The 6374-nt window shown below is 40.1% G+C and overlaps 1 pseudogene across 1 annotated transcript; it reads right to left on the bottom strand.

Moving 5' to 3' along the window:
* Positions 1-2331: 2331 nt before the first annotated feature.
* LOC311118011 (myelin transcription factor 1-like) lies at positions 2332-5991 on the bottom strand (annotated as a pseudogene). Its single transcript has 6 exons — positions 5906-5991; positions 4315-4536; positions 3922-4013; positions 3569-3672; positions 2894-3037; positions 2332-2472 (listed from the first exon to the last, which is right to left on the bottom strand). The product of its transcript is annotated as a myelin transcription factor 1-like (transcript).
* Between the last annotated feature and the right edge of the window lie 383 nt (positions 5992-6374).

Genomic DNA, 6374 nt, shown 5'->3' with positions numbered 1-6374 from the left:
AAAATTCTATTTATACAGAATGTGTATATAGTGTACTTATGGCCATCTTGGCAAAGAAATAAAGGCATCTGAAACAATCCCAACTCTCGGTCTGATGCCCTGGTCATGTCACGTGACCAGACATTGTACATTGCAGAATGCAAAGAATCAGGAAAGAAAGTGAGGGTTTTAGTGGCACTTTGTGCATCAACAAATGAAATCTAGAATAAGGCTACAAGGGCATAGAAGTGGATCTGATAATAGTTGTCATCCTCCTTGATGGTTTAGTTTTTCCTTGAAGATGTCCTTTAAGTTTTTTAGACACAGACATCCAGTCTAGATGGAACACACTGGAACAGAGCTCTATGGAGCTTCTGCTCAACACATTGAGAGAAAATAATGAACAGAGAAAAATATTTTATCAAAAGGCATTAAAACGTCTATCGTACATTAAAGATGTTTTGGGTTAGCCAGTGTTGGCCACTACAAAGCGCTAGGAGAGGTAACATTTGATCCTTATATCTATTTTCTTGGTCTTATTTTTCCTGACAAAACGCAAACAAATCATGGCTGACACAAAGACAATCTGATACCAACAGAACAGTGACTGCTTTTGTTGGTTATTCTGCTTAGGAGGAACTGCTGGTATATCTATGAAAGTAAATCAAACAATATTCTATTTTTTTCTTTCTGACCATTTTTTTTCTTCTTTATTTAAATATTAGCAATGGATTTTAAGACTACTAAGACTTAGCCATCACAGCACACACAGAAATGACTAAATAAATATACAACCATATGACAGTCAATTTCTTCAATGTTAAATAAATAATAAATACATAATTTCTTTTTAAACCGTGGATTTTCTGAAGATACTTTATAATAACAGAAATAACAGAAATGAAATCACTTTTATAAAATTATCAAAACCTTGTCAGTTATAAAATATCTGCACTTAAAAATGTTTTTTAAAAAAAATATTAAAAACAAAAGTGTGAACAGTTCTCTATATAGATTTTTAAATATTGACGTAGAAGAATCCCTGTTTAAAATCTTTATAGCCATGATAGACCAGCAGGGTTGCATTTTTTTGTTTTACAAAACAATAAAACAAAAGTTAATAAATAGATAATATTAAATAAATAGTAGGTTAACATAAAATGGAAATAAATTACAATTTGAGCATTCACAAATTTAAATAATTTATATAACAATAATTATTGTACCACAAACTATTCATTGAAATGAAGTGCAATTTCTATGTTCATAAAAACTATTGATATGACTAACTGGAATTGACCATTACTATCATAATTCAGTTCAAAGAAAAAAGGCTGCATTTGCTGCTCTCAGACACCAGTTGTTCCATAAAAAATATATAACAGGCTGTACTGTTGATTTCAGAAGAGAACCCCCCCCCCCCCAGTGATTTGTGACTTAATCTTCATTTGAAGAGCTGTTCCGCTGAATTGAGACATGGAGCCATGTTGACATCTTTGCTGCAGTAGTAACAACAATAAGCACATGAACCATTGCTCAAGAAGACCTCAGAGTTCAGTGATTCTCCATTTGCTTCTCCTCAATAGGAGTACTGCAGCGCTCACAAGCACACTCTCCTTATCCTGCCCCAGAGCATCCTTTCTGAAGCCTTCGTGTCTTCTCTAGGACACAATGTTCATGTTTCTTCAGCTTTGTTTTTGTTATTTTCTAGCCGGTTTTCTTCACCTCATGTAGGCAGGTCATACCCACTACTTCCATCTTTCTTTCTTTCTTCTCCAAATTGTTGCTGAACTAAAGCTTGAATTACAGAATACATTGGGACAGTCAAAGAGATACCTCCAAAACAGAGATACCTTCAAAACAGAGATACCTCCAAAACAAAGATATCTCCAAAACAGAGATACCTCCAAAACAGAGATACCTCCAAAACAGAGACACCTTCAAAACAAAGATATCTCCAAAACAGAGATACCTCCAAAACAGAGATACCTCCAAAACAGAGATACCTCCAAAACAGAGATACCTCCAAAACAGGACAGACATGAAAACGACAAAGATAACATAAAACAAACAATCAAAAGCCCAGATATATATTTTTTCATCAATTCAAACTAAAGGATTTGGTTCCGTTCCACATCCTCCTACCGATCCCAGCAGCAGCATGTTGGATTTTGGTCCTAGTTCCGTTTTTTCTTCTTTACAGAATGCTCCCTGGGTTTAATTTAAGTTGTCGTTTATAAAACCTGAATGCCCTTTTTTGTATTTGTATTCTCTGTAAATATACTGTGGTCTCTTGACGCCATCTCTCTCCTCCATTTTACATGTTTTCACTATTTTTCCTCGTGGAGGTTTTCACACCTTGATGCTCTTCACGGCCTTGTTGATGTTCTCCAGCAGAGCCTTGTTCTCCGGGTTCTGGTAGCACTCCTTGTTGGTGTACATGTCAGTCAGGGTGCTCAAGTAGCTGTCGAAATTCTGCTCAGTGATTGGCTCCTGCTGTGTTTGCGAAAACAAGGAATTTCAGTATATGTTTGTGTTAGTGTGTTTGTGTTAGTGTGTGTATTAGTTTGTGTTAGTGTGTTTCTGTTAGTGTGTGTATTAGTTTGTGTTAGTGTGTTTGTGTTAGTGTGTGTATTAGTTTGTGTTAGTGTGTTTCTGTTAGTGTGTGTATTAGTTTGTGTTAGTGTGTTTGTGTTAGTGTGTGTATTAGTTTGTGTTAGTGTGTTTCTGTTAGTGTGTGTATTAGTTTGTGTTAGTGTGTTTCTGTTAGTGTGTGTATTAGTTTGTGTTAGTGTGTTTGTGTTAGTGTGTGTATTAGTTTGTGTTAGTGTGTGTATTAGTTTGTGTTAGTGTGTGTGTTAGTTTGTGTTAGCCACAGCTTTTTCAGTACCGTATGTAACTGCATATAACTCACCATGTGTGGGAGGCGTATGTTGGCCAAGCTGCGGATCAGGGCGTGGCTGAGGCCAGATAGCTCCATGAAGAGAACCTCATTCTGCTCCTCTATCAGCTTGTTCTCCTCCTCAATGTTCTTCAGGTTCTTCTCCATGGATGAGATCTGCACCACAGGCCCAACAGTTATTTACACATACAGTTTATACATTTACTTGAGCTCAGGCATTTTGCAATAAACCACAATGTTAAACTGTTAGACACTGACTCAATAATGTGACACGCACACACACAGACACACAGACACACAGACGCACACACAAACACACACACAGACACACAGACACACAGACACAGACACACAGACACACACACACAGACACACACACACACAGACACACAGACACACAGACAAACACACACACAGACACACAGACACACACACACACAGACACACAAACACACACAGACACACATACACACACACAGACACACATACGCACACACAAACACACACACAGACACACAGACACACAGACACACACAGACACACAAACACACACAGACACACAGACACACACACACACAGACACACAGACACACACACACAGACACACAAACACACACACACAGACACACAGACACACAGACACACAGACACACACACAGACACAGACACACAGACACACAGACACACCTGTGTCTGCAGGTTCACCATGTCTGTCTCCATCTCGTTGTTGGTTTCGTTGAGCTCATTGATCTCCTTGTTGAGTTGCTTGATGTCCTCGTCATTATCCAGAACTGCAGGATGGAAGGGGAGAGATGCATGAGGTCATAAGAGAGAACAGGAAAACTGGGCCAACATCATAGTTTGAAAAGGCGCAACACTCGCTCACCATTAAAAAACTCATAATTTTATTAAACCAACCATTAAAAGCTTGAACAGAACAATGACACAGAGTTAATGGACAAACATCCTAGTTTGAAATACTGTATTGACTAGACATTGTCTGTCACACAAAGGTGTTCCCTATTCAGTTGTACTCTTACCGTCGCTGGCCCTGAACTTGGTGCTCAGGTACTCATCTCCAGGGAACTTGGCTTTCTTCTTGGCAAAGGAGGCTCTGGGACAGCCAGATAGACTACAAACAGGAGGAATAAAGATGGTCCATTTCATCAAGTTGAGTACTTGAAACCATGAATGAACCACAAAATGATACAGTTAGATTGATGATGCAACCAGTGGTAATAAACTGCCCTGTGTTCTGTGTTGTGATTGGTCCTTACCTGCGGTGTGTGAGGAAGCTGCCCTGTGTTCTGTGTTGTGATTGGTCCTTACCTGCGGTGTGTGAGGAAGCTGCCCTGTGTTCTGTGTTGTGATTGGTCCTTACCTGCGGTGTGTGAGGAAGCTGCCCTGTGTTCTGTGTTGTGATTGGTCCTTACCTGCGGTGTGTGAGGAAGCTGCCGTTGGCGTGTCCTGATCCATCACAGCCGGGGGTGGGGCAGGTGGGGGCCTCCGTCTTAAAGGCCTTCCAGGAGAAAGGGTTTCCATTGAGCATCCCCTCCTTCTGCCTGCGGGCAGCTAGCGGGCACCCATAGGCACTGCGATGCGTGGCGTACTTCCCACTGATGTGACCCAGGCTGTCACAGCCTGGCACGGGGCATCTGTAGGGGAGAGAGAGAGAGAGAGAGGGAGAGAGAGAGAGAGAGAGAGAGAGAGAGAGAGAGAGAGAGAGAGAGAGAGAGAGAGAGAGAGAGAGAGAGGGAGAGGAGAGAGAGAGAGAGAGAGGAGAGAGAGAGAGAGAGGGAGAGAGAGGGAGAGAGAGAGAGAGGGAGAGAGAGAGAGAGAGAGAGAGAGAGAGAGAGGGAGAGAGAGAGAGAGAGAGAGAGAGGGGGGGGGGGGGGGTAATTAGTATATCTATAGGTATGCGACTTGTAGAGAGAGATGAGATGTAAAGTACAAAGTGTATGGTAAATATAGTTCTAACATCATTTAATATAAAAAAATAAATGTGTAAGATTATACCATTACAGTAAGCTGGTATCATTTCACTATGCAACACTATTTCATTATGCAACACTATTTCACTATGCAACACTATTTCACTATGCAACACTATTTCATTATGCAACACTATTTCACTATGCAACACTATTTCACTATGCAAACACTATTTCACTATGCAACACTATTTCACTATGCAACACTATTTCACTATGCAAGCACTATTTCCTATGCAACACTATTTCACTATGCAACACTATTTCACTATGCAACACTATTCACTATGCAACACTATTTCATTATGCAACACTATTTGAATATGCAACACTATTCACTATGCAACACTATTTCACTATGCAACACTATTTCACTATGCAACACTATTTCATTATGCAACACTATTTCAATGCAACATATTTCACTATGCAAACACTATTTTCACTATGCAACACTATTTCACTATGCAACACTATTTCACTATGCAACACTATTTCACTATGCAACACTATTTCATTATGCAACCACTATTTTGACTATGAGGCCAAAAAAACCTGCCCATGACTAAAAAACAAAGTGTTACTTCTCTGCCGCAGTTTACCATTATAGTACCCCCCCACTTTTAAGTACTCTACCTGTTGCATGGCATCATGTTGTGGTAGCATGGCATCATGTTGTGGTAGCATAACCAAGCAGGGACATTCAACAAACACAGACACCAAGGTCTTTTATTAGCTGTCGTCAGTTGAAAAGAGACAATTTCAGAGAAATGTTAATGTAATATTTTTTTGAGACGTGATCTACACTGCAATACTCTACAATGAACTATCAGTACTGTGAGTCAGCGCAGCGGCGCATTGCGTCTCAGGCTGGTCTGGGTGTGGCACTGTGTGATGATGTCATCTCTAGGAGACAGACTGGGGCTTGGGTCACGGAGGTCAGCGTGACTGCCTTTACTTTTTTTTGGAAGTGACTTTTACCGTATATCTTAATTAGAAGAAAAAAGGGCGTGGCTTTCTTAGTGGTACGAACTTTAAGAGCTCGGTAGTCCTCCTTGTCGTCCTTGGTGGGGGCTGTTTTTAATCCCACTTTTCTTGGCACGGGGGCACCCAGACAAACTGAAAACAGAAAGTATGAAGCCGATAAAAAAAAGGGTGGAAAAAACACCTTCAACAATCGTCTTTTGTGGTCGGTGACGTTATTGTTTGACATAGGGATGGAACATTAAGCATCTGATTATTTATTCTAATGCCGAAAGAAAGTGAAACAATTTAAATTAAATAAAAGAACAAACCGCTATTTTAAAATAGTGAATCCAACAAAGTAGTAAACCAAAACTAAAAGGATAAGCATATCAAAAATGGATAAAAACGTCATTTTCACAATTGCGGCTGCGGCTGCGTGTATGAGTCCTGACTAAAACGACCATGATCTCTTTCTAAGCTTCTCTGTACTTGTGTGTCTGCGTGTGTGAGAAAGAGAGAGAGGGAGGGGGGGGTGG

The sequence above is a fragment of the Coregonus lavaretus genome (assembly GCF_964263955.1).
Source record: "Coregonus lavaretus genome assembly, contig: HAP1_SCAFFOLD_2029, whole genome shotgun sequence".
Taxonomy (NCBI): domain Eukaryota; kingdom Metazoa; phylum Chordata; class Actinopteri; order Salmoniformes; family Salmonidae; genus Coregonus; species Coregonus lavaretus.
Note: the sequence above shows the minus strand (reverse complement) of the source record. Positions and strands in the feature narration are given on the sequence as shown.